The following is a 21,245-nucleotide window of genomic DNA, read 5'->3' on the forward strand; positions in this document are numbered from 1 at the left end:
TCAAATAGCTAGATTCAGTTACGTATTGCTCCCGTAGTCTCACGTCAATCATAGGCAAGTTGCTAGAGTCAATTATTGCTACAAAAATCAGAAGCCACCTTGAAACATTCAACTCAATTCATTCTTCTCAGCACGGGTTCACCCAGGGACGTTCTTGTCTCACAAATTTGCTTAGCTTTTTCTCAGAAGTATATGAAGTGGTAGATAATGATAAGTCATATGATATAATTTATTTAGATTTCAGTAAAGCATTCGACAGAGTCCCTCGTGAGAGATTGATAAGGAAGGTAGAAGCACATGGAATAGGTGGATCATTATTAAAATGGATTAGGTCATGGTTAACTGGTAGGAAACAAAGAGTCAGCATAAATGGATTTAAGTCAGACTGGGGTGCGGTCAAAAGCGGAGTTCCCCAGGGATCTGTATTAGGCCCTCTGCTGTTTGTTATATTCATTAATGATCTTGATTTAGGTATAACTAGTAGGATTAGTAAATTTGCAGATGATACCAAAATGGGGAGAGTGATAAATTCAGACAGTGAATTTGAACACCTTCAAAGAGATCTAGATACCTTACATGAGTGGTCAGTAGACTGGCAAATGAATTTTAATACTGATAAATGCAAGGTACTACAGATAGGGAAGACGAATACAAACGTTAAGTATAAACTAGGTCACACGGAAATAGAAAACTCAGATTGTGAAAAAGATCTAGGTGTATTTGTTAGCAACGACTTGAAACCTAGAAAACAATGTATTAGCGTTCGCAACAAGGCAAACAGGATTCTTGGGTTCATATCTAGGAGTGTGAGTAACAGAACTGCTGACGTTATCTTGAAACTTTACCTAGTATTAGTGAGGCCACACATGGATTATGCGGTTCAATTCTGGTGTCCTTATTATAGAATGGACATAGATTCTTTGGAGAGAGTACAAAGAAGAATGACAAAAATGATCCATAATATTAGAAACCTTCCATATGAAGAAAGACTGAAAAGCTTAGGCTTGCATTCATTAGAGAGGCGTAGAGTTAGGGGAGATATGATAGAGGTGTTCAAGTGGGTAAGTGGGATTAAGAAGGGTAAAACGGAAGATGTTCTGAAGCTCAGTAATAACGAAATAGCTAGAACAAATGGCTTTAAATTAGATAAATTCCGATTCAGAAAGGATATAGGCAAGCACTGGTTTGGTAATAGAGTTGTGGATATGTGGAATAGGCTACCGAGTGCTATAGTAGGATCGGGGACGCTAGGGAGCTTAAAGACGAAGTTGGATAGGCACATGGAAGTGCTGGGATGGGTGTGAAAGGGATCTGCCCTGTATGGGCCAGTCGGCCTCCTGCAGTATCCCACTTTCTTATGTTCTTATGTTCTTATGTAAAAAAGTGGATACAATCTTAATATGTCGGCTATCGTGCCATTAGAGATGAAGTGTTGTTCCATTTCACACACAGTGTGCTTGGACCTGTCCCTAAAAGGTTCTACCTTCACACAGTCGAGGACGTAGTGTTCAAGTGTGTGGCCATATGTCTGGCCACACCCTTTACATTTAGTCTTGTTTACATCTGCTTGAGGAACATACTGCCAGAGGTACTTATATCCTAACCTTAATCTAGCTGTTACAACATCTTATAATCTAGTGATCTTGTTACTTGCTCCATATACATGTTTCACTTGATACATCTCATCATGGTAAACTATAGATCGACTAGTGCCTGTTTGCACTTGTCTACTTGCGTCAAATTCATCAATAAGTGCTTCCTAATTTCAGCTTTAAGGGTTCTTTTTGACAGACCCAAATTGTATTCAACGGTGTCTTTGTTAGACGCGAGTTTGGCGAGGGCATCAACTCTATCATGATTTATGTGGCCTATGTAAGAGGGGATCCACAACAGTTTGACCTTGACACCCCGGTCAACAAGGTACGCATATTTGTGTCTGGCTTCAGAGACAAGCGGGTGACAACTTGAGTTGAGGGTGTCAAGGGCGAGTAGTGAGGATAGAGAGTCAGTGATGATGAGACTGTCAGTGACAGTGGTTTCAATGAATTTAATAGCTGTGAATATGGCAACTAATTCAATTTGTATAGTGGATGCCCAGTTGTTAATTCTAACTCCTTTCTCAATTATATTACCGCCAGGTTGAGTCACAACAATAGCACTTCCAGCCCTCCCACAGGCGGTGTTAAGAGATCCATCAGTGTAGATGGTTGTGTGATATTATCATCAGTCTGTAGAGTGTGTATATGTTCAAGAGCTCTCACTTTGGCAGTGTGTTGGAGATAAATACTTTGTATAATTAATTTTTTAGGCGGATATGTCGGTATTGTGATATCGAAGGGAACTGTCCGCCAGGGTGGCAGGAAGCGCTGTTGTGTCTCAACTTTGTACAGATGGTCTAGTCCAAACATCTTCATATGTGTAGCTGTAGTTTGGATCCATTTAGACTCACCAGTTCCATGGTTCATAAATTCTAGCAATTTTAAGGAAACATTGTTAACAGGATCACCACGCAGAAGCTGAGAGAAAGGGTATCACACTTGGGGGTGAATTACCTGACCTCACATGAGGTGTCCTCACACAAGTCACACAGTGTACCCACAGAGGGAGACCTCACCTTACCTGGAGACCTGACAGTAGAGGATGGCCTGATAATGAGATCTGAGGTTGACGAGTTCCACAACAATTTAAATTATGAGTTTCTTAATGCACAAAGGCAGAACATACCATAAAGAAAACTCAGATGAAACAACAATGACCCTAAATGGATAAATAATTATCTAAAAAACATTATTCGACAAAGGAAGGCTATTGGTAGGAGAATAATTCGTGGTGAAGTTTAACATAAGAACATAAGAATGGAGGAAACTGCAGCGGGCCTATTGGCCCATAATGGGCAGTCCCGTTTACACCCAACCCCTATTGCTCATATGAGCATCCAACCTATGTTTGAAGCAATTCAGCATATTCGAGTTAATGATGATATTTGGTAACTTGTTCCATTCATCCACTACTCTGTTTCCAAACCAGTGTTTACCTATTTCATGCCTAAATCTAAATTTGTCTAATTTAAAACCATTGTTACGAGTTCGCTCCTGGTTGGATAATTTGAGTACCTTTGTAATGTCCCCTTTGTTTAGCCCTGCCTTCCACTTATACACCTCTATCAGGTCGCCCCTCGCTCTACGTCTCTCAAAGGAGTGCAAATTAAGATGCTTTAACCTGTCTCTATACTCAAGGTTCCTAATGCCCGGGATTAGTCTTGTCATTCTCCTCTGAATTCTTTCCAAGGATTCTTTATCCATTCTGTAATACGGTGACCAGAACTGAACTGCGTAATCCAGGTGTGGTCTCACAAGAGCAAGATACAGTTTTAGGATGACCTCGCTAGTCTTGTAACTAACACTCCTTTGTATGAACCCAAGTACTTTATGTGGTGTGGTGGATGTAATCCTAGACAAGGTTCTTGAAACTCCAGGGCACGAGCAGTAGATATATTCAATAAGTGTACAAGACTGGGCGTGATAGCCAACCGATACAGGAGCGGTTACTAGGGACCCCGGACCGTAGGTAGGCCGGAGCTGATCTGAGGGAAATTAGCTAGCCAGGCAAAGAGAGTTGCTAGACATTCCTAGGACAATAAATGAGGTCTTCTAATTACTCGACTAGCGCGGTACAGACATAGTACATCGGGACATAGTAAATGAACATAGGCATTAGACATAAGCATGGACATCAGACATGCTATAATAATATGTAGTAATACAGACATGTGAATAAATGGTACAATGAATGGTAACAAGAGTCCTGGTGTCAGGCGTGTTCACATATCTTGGTATGTACATATCTATACACCTCCCTCCCCCTTTACGCTCGTAGTGCAATCTCGAGCGGCTACGGACTCTTTTTCCATGAGTCGGGGGAGCGGCGAGGGACAATGGGAGGATCAACTGACGACCTTCGTTCCTGGTCTGGGCAAGGGGACACAGGGGACGGGGAGGAAGGTTCGTCACTAGAGGATGGCACTGGGCGGAGGTGGCGTCTGTTTCGCCACCACACACGACCACTGGGGAGGCGGACTTGGTACGAACGAGACTCGCCACGGCCCATGACGACCCCGACCTTGTCCCAGCGGTGTGACGTCGGGTCCTGGATTCGTACTTGCTGGCCGACGGTCAACCTGGGAAGGGGGCGGGCGTGGGCGTCATAGTGGCTTGTCACTTGGGCCATCCGGGCAGCCTCACGGCGGTCACACTCGTCCGCCTTGATCTGCCATTCATCTAAGAAGGACTGGGGGTGGGCAGGCACACAAGTACGAAGGGGGCGGCCATACAACACCTGGGCAGGAGAGCGTCCGGCAGGGGTAGGGGTGTTACGGAGTTCCAGTAGGCCCCTGTCGAACTCCTCGCAGTCCAGGTTCCCCGTCGGTGCTGTCTTGAGGATGAGGTATTTTACGGACTTTACCGCTGCCTCGGCGTGGCCATTCGCCTGCGGGTAATGAGGGGAGGTGACGATGTGGTGGACGCCCCAGCGTTCGGCGAAGCTCTTGAACTCGTGGCTATTGAACGGGGGCCCACCGTCGGTTCGGAGGCGGAGAGGCACTCCGACTTCCCGGAAGAAGCAACAAAACATCCGGATGACCCTGGAAGAGGTGGTGTCCCGACCACAGGGAACTACCACGGGCCATCCAGAGAGCCTGTCGGCGACCACCAGGAAAGACTTTCCGGCCACATTAAAGAAGTCGGCGGACACGGACTCAAAGGGCCGCTTTGGGAGGTCATTGCACAGGTACGGCTCTTGTTGCTGGCTGGGCTGGAGTTGCTGGCAAGGCTCACAGGCCTCAACCGTGCTCTTAATATCGGCGTCAATACCAGGCCAGAAGACGGTCTGACGGGCTCTGCGCCTGGTGGCTTCAACGCCGCGGTGGCTGTCATGGAGGCGGGATAAGGTGCGCCGGCGGAGGGCAGCGGGAACGACGATCCTGGGGCCGTACAACACCAGCTCTCCGTCCGCATAGAGGCTATCCCTTAGCTTCCAGAAGGGGAGGGCGGAGGCGTGAATGTCGTAGCGGTTGGTGGGGAATCCAGCGGAGACGTAGTCGAGGAGTTGGACGTATGCCGGGTCTTGAGCGGCGGCGATGCGAAGCTCCTGGAGAGTCCTATCGTCTTCGATGGAGGGCGTCGTCGTCGTCTTGTCAGCAAGAGAAGTGGCTGTGTGTGTCACTAAAGACCGAACGTGAGCGGCGGCCATGGTACAGTCGACTTCATCTTCGGGTGTGGGGCGACTAACAGGGGCTCGGGAGAGGGCGTCTGGTATGCACAGAAGCTTCCCGGCGCGCCACACAGCTGTAAAGACGTAAGGGGCGGTCTTCTCTTTGAGACGTTGGAGGCGAGGATTTTCGATGGCGTCCAACGTGTAGTGATTGAGGATGGGTATGAGCGGGCGATGGTCCGTCATGAGGGTGAAATGCCCAAGGCCGAACAGGTAAAGGCGGCACTTGGCCATAGCCCAGGCGACTGCCAGCATCTCTAGTTCAATGGTGGCGTATCTGGTCTCCGTGTCCGTCAAAAACCTGGAGCCACACTGAACTAAGCACAGTCTACCCTGGCCGTGGTCTTGAAGGAGGGCATATCCGAGGCCGTATAGACGGGAGGCGTCGGTCTGGAGGACCACTGGTAAGGACGGGTCGAAGGGTGCCAAGGCTGGGGGTGACAGCAACGCCTTCTTAACATTCCTGAACGCTAGGTCGTGGTCAGGAGTCCAGAGGAACGAGCGCTTGGGGCTCATGAGGGGGCGTAGGGGTTGGGCTGATGTGGCGATTTTAGGGGAGAAGTCGGCCAGCTGATTTACCAGGCCCATAAATGAGCGAAGGTCGGTCAGGTTCGCTGGAGTAGGGAAGTCCCTGATGGCCTTGACCTTCTCCTCATCAGCTGAGATCCCCTCTGGCGAGATGTTGTAGCCGCAGTAGTTAACTTGGGGGGCGGCGACCACAAATTTATCTTTGTTCAGGGTGATACCATGGGCACGACATCTTGTGAGCATCAGATGAACTCGGTTCAAGTGGGCCGGGAGATCATCGTCGAAGAGCAGGATGTCATCTACGACCTTCACGCAGTTGGTGACACCCTGCAGAGCCATATCCCCACGGAGGCAGTACGCATCCCCCGTTGCTGCGAAGCCCATGGGTCCGCGGCAGTGTTGGAAGCGGCCGTGGGGCGTGATGAATGTAGTGAGGTGGCGATCTTCTTCCGCCAGGTCGACTTGCCAGTACCCATGTAGTGCATCCGCCGTGGTAAAGAACTTTGCAGACGGGGTGACGCTGCGGACTGCTTGAATGGGCGTAGGCGATGGATGGGCGGGACGGGAGACCTGCGAGTTGAGATGGGTGAGGTCCACTGTGATGCGAACACCTACAGGCTTGGGTGCCAAGACCATAGGGTGGCACCACTCGGAGGGCTCCTCACCGGCGTGTCTGATGATCCCCTGCTGCACCAGAGAATCGAGCTCTGCCTTCACCTTGTCCCGTATGGCAAAGGGGATAGGCCTGGGTGTGTGGATGGCGAAAGGCGTCGCGCCAGGCTTGAGGTGGATTCTCATCGGGGGGCCTGTCATCTTCTTGAGCGGCGTCTTCTGGAGGTCGGGCTTGGAGACAAGGACGTCGCTGAACTGACGAAAAAAGAACTCCCGGGCGGCAGCAGGTGTGGTCATGGCTGAAACAGGTATCTCTGCACACCTGTTGAGGTGTGTCACAGCGAGGATGGGCTTTGGGAACTCGGATGAGACGATGGCCAAGTCCTGACAATGGGCACATGACAAGAGAGGGGTTTGGATGCCCTCGTGGACGTGGACTGTGGCAAGGCAAGACTTGGGACCGATCTGTAGTGTTGCCTTGAAGCAACCCAAAGGTGGAGACATCGGGGACCCGTCCGCTGTGAGTACGTCGTTCATGGCTGTGGGTGACAGGCTACTCCTGGGGATGTTGAGGGCGTCCAGGTGTGTTGGTCCAATCACCGTGATGTCCGCGCCCGTGTCAGGTATCATCAGGAGGTTGGAAGAGTTGGTACCGTAGGACAGACGAACATTGACGGGCTTGGGGGACCTGTCACTCGAGGTATCATCCACGCGTCGGCATCCTTTGTCGTTCTTGGGAGACGGTGGTGTGGACGTTCTGTCGGGCTGTGAAGAGACGTTTTGACCTGGAGATGGAGGCTTCTTGGTGGACCTGCAACACTTGGCGAAGTGTCCTGGCTTGTTGCAAGCGTTGCATGAGACCTTGTTGGCAGGACATCGAGGTGTGCGGGGCCAATGGCCTTGAAACCCACAGTTTCGACATGTACTATCAGCCGCAGGGCACTTTCCTGGACCATGCTGGTGCTGACAGTTTCTGCAGGATTCGGGAGAAGAAACTGGTGACTGTGACGGGGGCTGTGGAGAGGACGTCGTCTGCATCTGGCGTTGATTCCTCTTGTAGGTGGAGACGGCGTGGACTTGAGATGGCGATGAGTGTATAGCTGAGGCAGCCTCTCTTGTGGCCTCATACGACCTGCAACAGGTGACGAAGTCGGTGAGGGAAGAGGCGGCGTCGAGGGTGAGGAGTTTCTGAAGCAGGTCCTCGTCACGTACACCCATCAGCAAGATCATCTTGAGCTGGATCTCAGCACAGGTTACAGGATCGCCTGTACATAGGTCCACCTCGGTTGCTAGGTCCTTAAGTCGTGCATAGAAGTCTGAGAATGATTCCCCAGAAGCTTGTTTGCAGGATAGCAGTTCCCTACGACGCAAAGCTTCATTGCGGAGGCCACGGAAATGACTCTGCAAGGCGTTTAAAACCTCTGTCACTGACCTGGGGGAGTCAGGGGGGATGGCTAGCGTGTGCTCTAGGAGGCGTTGAACATCGAGGGAAATGCACGATCTTAATTGGATGAGTTGTTTATGAGGGGGCATTCGGTAGAGGTCAGACATAACAGCAAAGTCTTCGAAACGGCGTCGCCATTGACGGTATACTTGATATGTTGCATCAGATTGAAGAGGTGGGGGACTGGGAACTGAAGACTTGCTGTGCAGGGGTGTACTCGAGACGGCAGGCGGTGGAGGAGGCACGGAGAGGTCGACGAGAGTTGAGACTGGAACGGGTGGTTGAGAAGACACTGAGGCATACCTAGGGGAGATAGGTGACGTGTGAGGAGGCGTTGTCTGAAGGATAGATGAAGAGGCTGAAGCTGGCGAATTGGTTGTGGCAGCTGGTGAAGTCGTCCTCGTTGCCAGCAATTCCAATAGGTCCAGGAATTTGCGGTTATCAGCTTGGTGTTGTTGTTGAAGTTGGAGACGGTAAGCTGATTCCTCTGACTGTCTTGACAATTCCTCTTGACGTCGTTTTTCCTCCTCTAATTGACGTCTTTGGGCTTCCTTCTCTTGAGAAACTTGTAGGAAGTGGATTAACTGACGTATATCCTGGCTCCCATCCTTTGAATTTGGCGCGCCCGGCGTGTGAGGCGTGAGGGGGGGTGGGAGGGTCTGTGAGGCGTCGTCTTCCTCATAATCCTCATATAAATTTCCCAGCAAATCGTCGTGGTCAGACATCTCGTGCTTGGTATTGTTGCGATGGGAAAGACAAGGAGAATAAGGTGAAGTGCTATATTTTCGCCAATGGATTTGCTTAAGTGCAGGAACTGGCTGGCAAGTAAGAGAGTACTGACTGTAATATTTGTGAAGTGAGAGGAGGCGGCTAGCGGCGGTGTATTCCTCCGCGCGCCCGGGCGAGCTGGCTCAGTGGTAAGGGGACGCGGGCAGTGGCTTGCGAGCCTCCGTGGATGGGGGGTGTATGCCGGAAGTGCTGTCTTGGAAACTGGGCTGGAGGCGTGTCTGCTACCTGTAGGGCCGCAGAAACATAGCAAAGAGACATGAAAGGCACTGCACTTCACTTAGGGCACTTCACAAGGTCACAAAGCACTTTAAATCCAGGGGCACTGTGGAGTATATCTTCTGGGCGGGAAACAGACGAGGCCGGGACAGACGAGGCCGGCTCTTGAGGCTTGTAAACTGTCGTGTTGGAGCTACTCAAACTGCGCCATGTGGTGTGGTGGATGTAATCCTAGACAAGGTTCTTGAAACTCCAGGGCACGAGCAGTAGATATATTCAATAAGTGTACAAGACTGGGCGTGATAGCCAACCGATACAGGAGCGGTTACTAGGGACCCCGGACCGTAGGTAGGCCGGAGCTGATCTGAGGGAAATTAGCTAGCCAGGCAAAGAGAGTTGCTAGACATTCCTAGGACAATAAATGAGGTCTTCTAATTACTCGACTAGCGCGGTACAGACATAGTACATCGGGACATAGTAAATGAACATAGGCATTAGACATAAGCATGGACATCAGACATGCTATAATAATATGTAGTAATACAGACATGTGAATAAATGGTACAATGAATGGTAACAAGAGTCCTGGTGTCAGGCGTGTTCACATATCTTGGTATGTACATATCTATACACTTTATTAGCCTTGTTACGAGCAAAACACATTGTTTACTTGGCTTAAGGTTCCTACTTATCATTACTCCAAGTAAACAATGTGTATTTGCTCGAAACAAGGCTAATAAAGTACTTGGGTTCATACAAAGGAGTGTTAGTTACAAGACAAGCGAGGTCATCCTAAAACTATATCTTGCGCTTGTGAGACCTCACTTGGATTACACAGTTCAATCCTGGTCACCGTATTACAGAATGGATATAGAATCCTTGGAAAGAATTCAAAGGAGAATGACAAGACTAATCCCGGGCATTAGGAACCTTGAGTACAGAGACAGGTTAAGGCATCTTAATTTGCACTCCCTTGAAAGACGTAGAGTGAGGGGCGACATTATAGAGGTGTATAAATGAAGTCAGGGCTCAACAAAAGGGACATTACCAAGGTACTCAACCTATCCAACCAGGAGCGAACTCGTAACAATGGTTTTAAATTAGACAAATTTTGATATAGTCGCGAAATAGGTAAACATTGGTTTGGAAATAGAGTAGTGGACGAGTGGAACAAGTTAACAAACATCATCATTAACTCGAATACGCTGGATACCTTCAAACATAGGTTGGATGGATAAAGTAATATCTCTCTTAGCTGGAATCCCTCAAACCCGGAACTCTCCGATAACCGGAACTGAAATTTTCTCAGAAGATCATTCCCAATGCCTTTGGGAACGATTTTCCGGGGGGTACATTTTTGGAAAATTCCTCAACAAATTTCCCGATATCCGGAAATTTCCAGGGATAGGGGAGTTTTTCCTGGGTTCGAGAGATGAAAATCACGCTCATTTTCTGGAAATTCTGAGAAAAATTTTTCATTACCCGGAAAATTCTGGGGATGAGGGATATTTTTCCGGGTTCTAGAGATGATGTAGTGGGCAATTTCTGGAACTTCCGAGAACATTTTTTCATTACCCGGAAAATTCCTGAAAGTTCTGGGGATGAAAGATTTTTTCCAGCTTTGAGAGAGTCGTCAAGTTTCCCGGAAATCTCTTATTCCCGGAAGTGCTCTGCACCAATTGTTCCAGCTAACGGGGCAATAGGGGTTGGGTGTAAATGGGAATGCCCAGTATGGCCCAATAGGCCCCCTGAAGTTTCCTCCATTCTTATGTTTTCATGTTCTTATATAGCCTCGTGTTTCCTAGTTGGAGTCTGTAAAATGCTACTACGACCACATATTTGGCACGGGCAATCCCCAGCTGAGACTCCCGGCGCTTAACAAGCCAGATGAACAGGCTTTGCATGAAATAAAACAAAGTCTAGGATTGCTTTTGTGGTAGCAAACCCTGTTTACATGCAGAGGTCCAGGGTTCGATTCCCGACTCGTGAGGTATGGACAACAAAAGCAATCCTAGACTTTGTTATATTCCCCACAAAGCCTATTCATCGTGCTTAAGACCGGGAGTTTCCGCTGGGGATTGTGCCAACTATGTGGTCCCAGTAGCATTTTACCGTCTTTACCTTGAACTTACCCGAGAAGAGGTTGTTGAGGTTCCTTTCAAATGTAGGTCATTCTCTGAATTAACAGTTTTGCTCAGTTGTTGTTATTGCGACCAATGTCCCAGAGATTGCTAATTGCTGACTTGCATTGGAGAATCTGACAAACTAAATAAATCGCTTCAGTGATGTTCTAACCCGAAATCGTCATTCCAGAGAACGTCTCTTAATATTACAACCAAACGGCCTGCTATAAGATGGTGGCAGCTTAAAAACAAAAATACAATAAACTTAATGCCTTTCAACAGAAAAGTGAAAAAACGGTAAGTGTTTCAACAGACATTGATGGTCACCACACCCTTGGTTTCTGTCAGGAGAGTCGACGATTACAGCTCCAAGTTTATGATCGAGTGTTTGAAAAACGCCAAGCTGTTTGCAAATATCAGCTACCTGCACCTAGGACATACTCACCAGTGAGTCACCTTTTTCACTCAGCTAGGAGTCACCTTCTTCACTCACCTTCTTCACTCAAGTCTACAAGTAACTTCATATTAACATAGTGACGCAGGTTGCGACGTTATCCATTTCACCTTCAGGATAAACTTGAGGTTTTATGATTTATTTACTGAATGTTTTGCTGTGTTTTAGTAGTAAACTAAGTGTTCACATAACCTCATAGTTTACCATAATTTTATCATGCATTACTATATCTATATTTTTGCTTGTCTTTTGATAGACATACAAAACCTTAACAAAATAATTTACGGAATGATTTATTCACTCCCGAGGTTCTTAATCCAGTTGAGAGTTATATGAGATGCAGTGTTAGTCTAGACATGGCTCATTCATCGACAAATGCTGCCTATTTACTTGAACAAACACATTATCGAACTGTACTCTCTTCCTATTAAGAAACACAGTTTTAGTGACTACTCTTCCCATGAAGAGACAAATTGTGATACAGACTGGTCACACGACCAGCATGATAGGGTTTAACAATTCATAACGAGTCAAAACCCAAATTGTTCACATTATTTAATGAAATATTAACTACTACATCAGTAGCTAGTGAGGATCCCCACTTTTTCATTGCCCGTCTAGAGAGGAAACGTTTACGCATCACCCACGAAATCAACGCAAGTGATTGGGTTAACGAACCTCCTAGAGCAGAATGAGACAATCCTTCAAGTGAATATCTTGTCAGATTGCTATTATAATTTAATTTCGAAACAACTCCTCGTGAGGTTAGGAATAATATTTCTGAGGTTGAAGTAGACCCCTCTGTCAACATATGGGACTCCATTTCCTTAGTAGGCCGAGAGAGAGGAATATTTAAGGACACCATGGCGCACTCGGGAGCGTATGGCCAAAGAATTGACGACAGGTTTCCTATCCCTCCAGTCAATAAAAACCCTGATTCGGGTTCCCCTGTCATTTATCATAATTTCCGACCACATTGTTCAGCATATCAAACTTCATTTTCTCACATAACAATAGTTCTTACGACTAGTGCAACCAGAAAACGAGCATCATATGCACGTAAACACATGCTAGCTGTTTCTAAATACTGTAATGCAAATACCATGAAATGTACACACACATTACTCAATGTTTTGCTTTACAAAACAGATCCCCCCCCCTCCCAATCACACTCTTCAACACATACCCACCGATGGTCACTTCATCATACAAGGGAAACCTGTCTTTGGCCTCCCTACAACACACTTTAACTACATACTCCTCCTCCGTTACTGTCGGTACTTATGACTTGTCACTTACCCAGATCCTTAATACTTTTCTAAATATACATAAGAGACAAGGACCAATAGTTCAGGATTGAGTATGTCAGACTAATCCTTCTGTGTTTTTTTATACAGGTGCCGAAATTATTATTTTTTTATTGGGCACCCCCTACATCCTGTGTAAGGTGATGCGCAAAAGCGTTTAAAGCGCCCAACAGGGAAGCATCTAAGTTCATGCTTGCCTTATGAGTTAAGGACGTAGAAGCCTGAAGGGTCAATGCTCAAGGGCGTAGAAGCCTGAAGAGTCAATTATTTTTGTCATCAAGTTATTGGAAGCTCCAACAACTTTCCCTGAATACGAATTCGCAACTTTCGATTTACAACTGGTACAGTCAGCCAAAAAAGGCGTGTCTGCGTTCCGAACCCCGTAAATATTCGAGCAGGTAGGTCGAAGCAGCAGGGATAGTTTGGGAAGGTTGGTAACTGTGAGTTGGGGTATGGGTTGACGAGGACCATACGGTGTGGAGTTAGTGGTGGGGGTGGAGGTAGGGTAGTGGAGGAAGAGAGTACTGTAAGAACATAAGAACATAAGAATGGAGGAAACTGCAGCAGGCCTATTGACCCATACTGGGCAGTCCCGTTTATATCCAACCCCTATTGATCATATAAGCATCCAACCTATGTTTGAAGCTATCCAGCGTATTCGAGTTAATGATGATATTTGGTAACTTGTTCCATTCATCCACTACTCTGTTTCCAAACCAGTGTTTACCTATTTCACGCCGAAATCTAAATTTGTCTACTTTAAAACCATTGTTACGAGTTCGCTCCTGGTTGGATAGTTTGAGTACCTTTGTAATGTCCCCTTTGATTAACCCTGACTTCCATTTATACACCTCTATCATGTCGCCCCTCACTCTACGTCTCTCGAGGGAGTGCAAATTAAGATGCTTTAACCTGTCTCTGTACTCAAAGTTCCTAATGCCCGGGATTAGTCTTGTCATTCTCCTCTGAATTCTTTCCAAGGATTCTATATCCATTCTGTAATACGGTGACAAGAACTGAACTGCATAATGCAGTTGAGGTCTCACAAGCGCTAGATATAATTTTAAGATGACCTCGCTAGTCTTGTAACTAACACTCCTTTGTATGAACCCAAGTACTTTATTAGCCTTGTTACGAGGAAAAACACATTGTTTACTTGGCTTAAGATTCCTACTTATCATTACTCCTAAATCTCTCTCGCAGTCGGATTCCACAATGGCATCGTTGTTCATTTGGTAACTGGTTTCCCTGTTTACATCTCTTATACTGAGTAATTTACATTTGGCCACATTGAATTTCATCTGCCATTTTTCCGACCATTCGAAAAATTTGTTTAGATCTTCCTGTAGTTTTGCAGAGTCCTCGTCAGATTTAATTACACGTCGTATTTTTAGTGTCATCAGCAAATTTACTTATGTTGCTGTCTATGCCGATATCTATGTCGTTTATGTACATAATAAATAATAATGGTCCAAGTACTGAGCCTTAGGGAACTTCACTAGTGACGTTGCTCCAATGAGATTTAGTGCCGTTTATGCTCACTCGCTGTTTCGTGTCCAGTAACCTCGCCTTAATCCATTTAAGGATATTACCTTTGATGCCATGCGCTTCTACCTTTCTGATTAGTCTTTCGTGGGAGACTCTGTCGAAGGCTTTGCTAAAGTCGAGATATACCACATCATAATTGTGCCCCTCATCCACCGATTCGAAAACTGATGAAAAGAATGTTAATAGATTAGTTAGACATGAACTCCCGCTTGTGAAGCCATGTTGGGAATCATTGATCAACTTGTGCTTCTCCAGGTGGTTTCGAATAGAGTTTGAAATGATTGATTCTAGTAATTTGCCTACTATTGATGTTAGACTGATTGGGCGTTAGTTAGAGGATAGTGATCTATCCCCCTTCTTGAAAATCGGTATTACATTCGCTATTCTCTAGGATTCTGGTACTACACCTGTTTTTAATGACATGTTAAACAACTTTGCTAAGGGCATACTAAGCTCTTCCATACATTCCTTTAATACTCTGGCAAATATCTCATCGGGAACAGGTGACTTATTAGGCTTTAGTTTGTCTATTAGTTTACTAACATCGATACTAGTCACTACTATCTCGCTTAATTGGTTTTCTTCACTATCTCTGAATAGAGTCTGTGCCTCGGGTATCATGTTTAAATTTTCGGTGGTGAATACTGTGGAAAAATATTTATTCAGATTATTGCTCATTTCTCCGTCGTTATCAGTTAGCTCGCCCGTATCTGAACGTATTGGTCCGATCTTATCTTGTGTTTTAGTTTGATACATTTGGTAGAATCCTTTGGGGTTTGTCTTCGCCTCCCTTGCTATCTTCAGTTCATTATTTCTCTTTGCTTTTCTTATATCGGTCTTAACCCTACCGGCCAATACCTTATAATACTCCCAGAGGTAAATTTCGCCATGAATTATCCTACTACCTATAGCCTTCCTTTGGCTAATAATGTTCTTTAGATAATTATTTACCCATTTAGGGTCATTGTTGTCTGATCTGAGTTTTTTGAATTGTATGTTCTGCGTTTGTGCATTAAGTAACTCGTTATTTAAATTGTCGTGGAACTCGGCAATCTCAGATCTCGTTATCAAGTCGGTGTCATCTGTCAGGTTCACGCCCAAGCGCGACACCCCCTCTCTCAGCTGCCTCTTTAAACTATCAAAGTTTGCCCTTCTGAAATCTGGGACTTTAATGGAATTTTCCTTACGTCTGACCTGAAAATCTAACTGGAATCTAATTTCTTTATGATCGCTGTTTGCAAGTTCGTTCCCTACCTCGACATTGCTAATGAGGTTCTCTCTTTTCGACAGAACAAAATCGAGTATATTATTACCCCGGATGGGTTCCGTTATATGTTGACTTAGGAAACAGTCCTGGATCGTTTCGAGGAAATCCTCTGATACTGAGTTACCCATAAGGTCAGTCCAATCTATTTGGCCAAGGTTTAAATCGCCTACTATACAGACTCTGTTGTGTATGGAAGCCCTGTGCATTTCATCCCAGATAAGTCGCTCATTAACTCTATCAAGATTGGGATGTCTATATATTACTCCTATGATTAATTTTTCCCTACCGTCGATTAATTCTATCCAAATTGTTTCTTTATTCCGCTCAGTTTTTATTTCCTTATTTATTTCTCACTTCAGATTATCCCTGACATAGATTGCTACTCCGCCTCCTTTCCTGGACGGCCTATCGGTATGGAACAATTTGTAATCTGCAATTTGGTATTCGACAGCTAACTCACGTGAGTCTTGGTTGATCTATGTTTCAGTGAATGCTATTATATCGATTTTTTCGGTACATACCAAGGCCCTAATATCATCCATTTTGTTTCTCATACTTCTACTGTTCGCCTAGTAGACATTTAGGTTAGTCGTGTTCTGAGTCCTCCCTTTACCGCGCTTTGGTCTTAACTTGCTGTCAAATTTAGCTTTGTCATCATTCCTAACACTATTTCCCTGTAACCTTTTACTTTGTTTACCCGCTCCCACTGCAGTCTCCTCCACCCCCATGCCCATATGTTCCCCTAGTAGTTCAAAGACTTCGATATCTTCTCAGCTGTTAATAATGTAGTATAGTGATGTTGCGTGCATAATGTTAATTATCCAGTTTACTGAATGTGATGTAATGTTATAGAATTGACACACACACACACAGTCTGCGTGTTTATTGGGCTAATGAAATATATATATATATATATATATATATATATATATATATATATATATATATATATATATATATATATATATATATATATATATATATATATATATATATATCATGTAAATCCACAATGAAAAACGTGGATAAGATAAATTTTTTAATCAAGATATCTTCAGAGTTTCTGAAGATGTCTTGAATAAAGACGAAAGCTAAGGTACCTGTTGTTTCCATTTCGTGTGATTTTATTAAGATATATATATATATATATATATATATATATTATTTCATTTGTAGTCCATATAACACACGGACTTTGAACATATAATCAACAACCTCAGCCACCAGGACTCGAACCCTCGACCTACTGCATGAGACTAGGAATCCACTGATTAAGCCACGCAGTAGGTCGAGGGTTTGAGTCCTGGCTGGTGATATATATATATATATATATATATATATATATATATATATATATATATATATATATATATATATATATATATATATATATATATATATATATATATATATATATGCAAGTAAATCACTGTAGGTGCGCGTGATCTAGGTATATGCTGATAACCACAAGGAAAGAAGAAAACACGAAGTTCCCAAGAGCTTTCGTGTAATTCACATCTTCAGGGGTGAGTACAGACTAAAGAGAAATACAAACCAAGGTGTATATATACAGAGGAGGGTGAGACCGAAGCATTCAACATGAATTTGAGTAGTGGCCTGTACAAACTGGACAATTCTGTAATTAAGAAGATTTGTAACCAGGTGAGAAAGTTGGGTCACCTTACCCTCTGACCTGACCACCAACCGTTGTGTGCTATTTAAAGATTAGTAGGGTCATTACCTAATACCTGACCATTATGGACCTGGTCTCACCCTCCTCTGTACATATACACCTTGGTTTGTATTTCTCTTTAGTCTGTACTCACCCCTGAAGATGTGAATTACACGAAAGCGCTTGGGAATTTCGTGTTTTCTTCTTTCCTTGTGGTTATCAGCACACACACATATATATATATATATATCAGTAGCATTTTACCGAATCCAGCTGGACTAAAAATGAAGTATATATATGTACCTCGCGTTTCATACCAGCTGGATTCGGTAAAATGCTACTGACACCACATAAGAGGCACGGGCAGTTTCCCAATGAGGTTCACGGCGCCATCAGCTCGATGAACAGGCTTTGTGTGAAATATAACAGAGTCTAGAACTGCTTTTAGTGTCCTTGTGGCCTAGCCGGTAAGCGTTCCCTAGTCACACCCAGTAGGTCGAGGGTTCGATTCCTTGCTGGTGAGGTCGTTGATTATATGTTCAAAGTCCGCGTGTTATATGGACTAAAAATGAAGTATATATATGTACCTCACGTTTCATACCAGCTGGATTCGGTAAAATGCTACTGACACCACATAAGAGGCACGGGCAGTTTCCCAATGAGGTTCACGGCGCCATCAGCTCGATGAACAGGCTTTGTGTGAAATATAACAGAGTCTAGAACTGCTTTTAGTGTCCTTGTGGCCTAGCCGGTAAGCGTTTCCTAGTCACACCCAGTAGGTCGAGGGTTCGATTCCTTGCTGGTGAGGTCATTGATTATATGTTCAAAGTCCGCGTGTTATATGGACTAAAAATGAAGTATATATATATATATATATATATATTCTATGCTGCACCTTACAGGTCTCTGTATATTATTTTCTTGTTTGGTGATGTTCTTATTTAAAGCCTTCAGGTATTATTATACACATGTTAATATATCACGAAACTAATTTTATAACGCACATTTTTTTCTCAGATATGGCCACGGGGAGGGCTAAAGCACCTGCGGTTTTAGGTGACGGGCAGATAATCGGGCTGTGGCAGGGTGGCATGCCACCTGCCGACGTTGCTGACGCCATGGGTGTATCTAAGAAAACAGTGCAGAGCTGGATCACTAAGTGGCAGAAGGAGGTTTCTCTGACGACAAGACCAAGGAGCGGCAGACCCCGGGTAACCACACAAGACGAGGATGCCCGTTTGCTGGCTGCAGTAGACAACACACCTAAGAAGACAGTAAACGACCTCACCAGAGAACTCATGCTCCCCTGTCATCATCAAACGAGTAGAAACCGTCTCCACAAGAGCAGCATAAACTGCTATGTTCCAGCAAAAAATCAGAAATTAACAAGCTCATAGGGAGGCTCGGCTTGGATTTACTTTGGAATACCTTGACGTCGACCCAATATTCTAGCACAATGTTATATTTACCGATGAGAAGAGCTTCTCATCAGTTACAGCCGGAGCACGATATAGTGGAGCGGCATAGCTACAATTTTCATAACAATTGTGCATTTAATGATGAAAGCACCAAATTTGGCACAGTGATGGAGTAATGGTATATGATCATTTTCAGATATGGAACCACTCGATACTGGATTTGAGTGGCCGCTATAAATGAGGGGCTGGTCCAGGAAAAAAATTCAGGTTTCACCACGTTACTGTCTTAGTCCTGTGAGACTGTCTAATACTGCAAAGCATAGGGAAATAATAGGCTATACGAAGAAAGAAAAGGTCAAACCCCAGTAATCACGTTTGACCAACCATTGTTTGCAATAGCCAAACAGATTCAGTGGAATTGGCCCGAAAATTAAGGCGAAGAGAAATTTATTATGATTCTGGGCGGTCTCCACATTGAAATGGCGGCTCTGAGGATGACAGGCAGTTGGTTGCAGGGTAGAGGGTGGGCAGAAACCCTGGTGCAAGCCGATATTGCCAGCCCAGGAACTGCGAACTCTTTCCTAAAGGCTGCTCATGTCACACGCACCAGGCGAGGCCATCAGATAACAGCATCAACCCTGAACATCCTACAGCACAAGGCTTATGGCAAATACACTGAAGATGCCCAAAGTGATGGTCATGAGCCCCTAGAGTTTGGTGTCTGGTGTCATCAAAGGGCTGAATGTTGTCCCCAGTTTCAGTACTGGGCAACCACCCTCAACCTAGAGCTAAGCATCTTTATGTTTGTTAGATCACTACGAGAATCAAACTTCTCGCTATACATGGATGCTCTGGCTGAACTGTGTCAGTGGTTCTTCGCCTTGGATCATACTCATTATTCTCGGTGGGTTCCAGTACACCTGAAGGACATGACAGAGCTCTCGGACAAGCATCCTGATGTGTCTGCAAAGTTTCAAGCTGGACATTTCACTGCAAAAAAGACAGCCCGCCGTTTTTCTAAAATGGCACTAGACCAGGCACATGAGCAGAACAATGTCTTCATCAAAGGTGATGGTGGTGCAGTCGGTTTGACTAGAAACCCTACGTAGTGCACTTCGACGGTGGATGGTTGCAGGTCCAGAAGTAGCACGGGTCATTGCTGAATTTGAATCATCGCAGAAAGCTGAGCAAACCAAGGCTAACTTCCACCATCATGAGCAAACCAACACGGCGCAGGACAAGTTTCTTCAGGATGTGAAAGCACTTACTCTTGTCACGGATGAAATGGGAAACCCATTTGAAGAAGAAAGTGCTGACCTAATGGTTCTTCATACAAAGGAAATCTTTTGTCCAGAAGCCGTGAAGAGTGTGCAAAATGTTGTCAAGCCTGGATGAGAACAATTCCATTCATATGTAAGAGAACGCCTTGAAGACAAGTGTAAGCCTATTGATGACACTATTAAGCTCTACAAGCTAACACTATTCAGTTCTATGAAATCCAAGTCTCCACCTATGAGTAAGCAGCAACTAGCCTTCGCAAAAGACGACTGTGGACTCTTCTCCAGGCTCTACATAGCTTGTCAAACAAGAGAGGGTGATTTGGACGAATTCTTCAAGCATGAAAACCGGGCCTATCAACCAGCACTCTCCAGTAATGGGAAACTCCGCTTCAGCAAGAAAGCCGACTTACTCACCCCTTGAACAGCTTGCTGGCAAGATCACTGACGCTCCACATGTCACCTCAATTATGCTCGATGGACCTGCCGTTGTGGAAATGTTGAAGCCAGGAGGCAGTAGGACATTTCAAGAATACAGCACAGTTGTATTCATTCCCTATATTGAATCACAGCTCGAATATCGATCTCGACTTGACCTGGTATGGGATTGCTACCTGAAATCTGGGAGCCTAAAAGCAACAGTAAGATGTAACCGTGGCAAGGGCATTCGAAGAAGCGTCACTGCCTCTGGTCCTTTACCTAGCAACTTGCAAAATTTTCTCCGCAACAGTGACAACAAAGAGAAACTCTTCAGTTTCCTGTCAGAACAGGTTATGCAGTTGGTTGTCAAAGACAAGAAACAGGTACTCACTGTTCCACCCCGGAAGGACACAGTCAACTTGGCACCATGCAACCACGAAGAGGCCGATACTAGGATGATGGTTCATGCAGCTGATGCCTTGGAATGTGGTCATCGGCGAATACTCATTTGTACCGTCGATACAAATGCTGTCATCCTTGCAGTTGCTGTAGCGAATGAACGGAGTGAGGTACTAGATGATCTATGGCTTACTTTTGGCATAGGAAAGAATCGACGTTACATAGCAGCACATCAGATTGCATAGGCCCTGGGACCTGAGAAGTCGAGAGCTCTTCCAGTGTTTCACTCAATAACGGGCTGCGACACGGTATCTGCCTTTGCAGTTCATAGCAAGAAGGCAGCCTGGGCCACATGGAATGCATTTCCGGAAGTGACACCCGCCTTCGTCAGTCTGGCTTCCACCCCAAGTGAGCTGCCTGATGGTGTCCTGTCGACACTGGAGAGATTCATCGTGCTGCTTTATGACCGTACGAGCACATGCTGTGACGTGAACGTGCTGAGA

This window comes from Homarus americanus, unplaced genomic scaffold (assembly GCF_018991925.1).
Source record: "Homarus americanus isolate GMGI-L3 unplaced genomic scaffold, GMGI_Hamer_2.0 scaffold6317, whole genome shotgun sequence".
Taxonomy (NCBI): Eukaryota; Metazoa; Arthropoda; class Malacostraca; order Decapoda; family Nephropidae; genus Homarus; species Homarus americanus.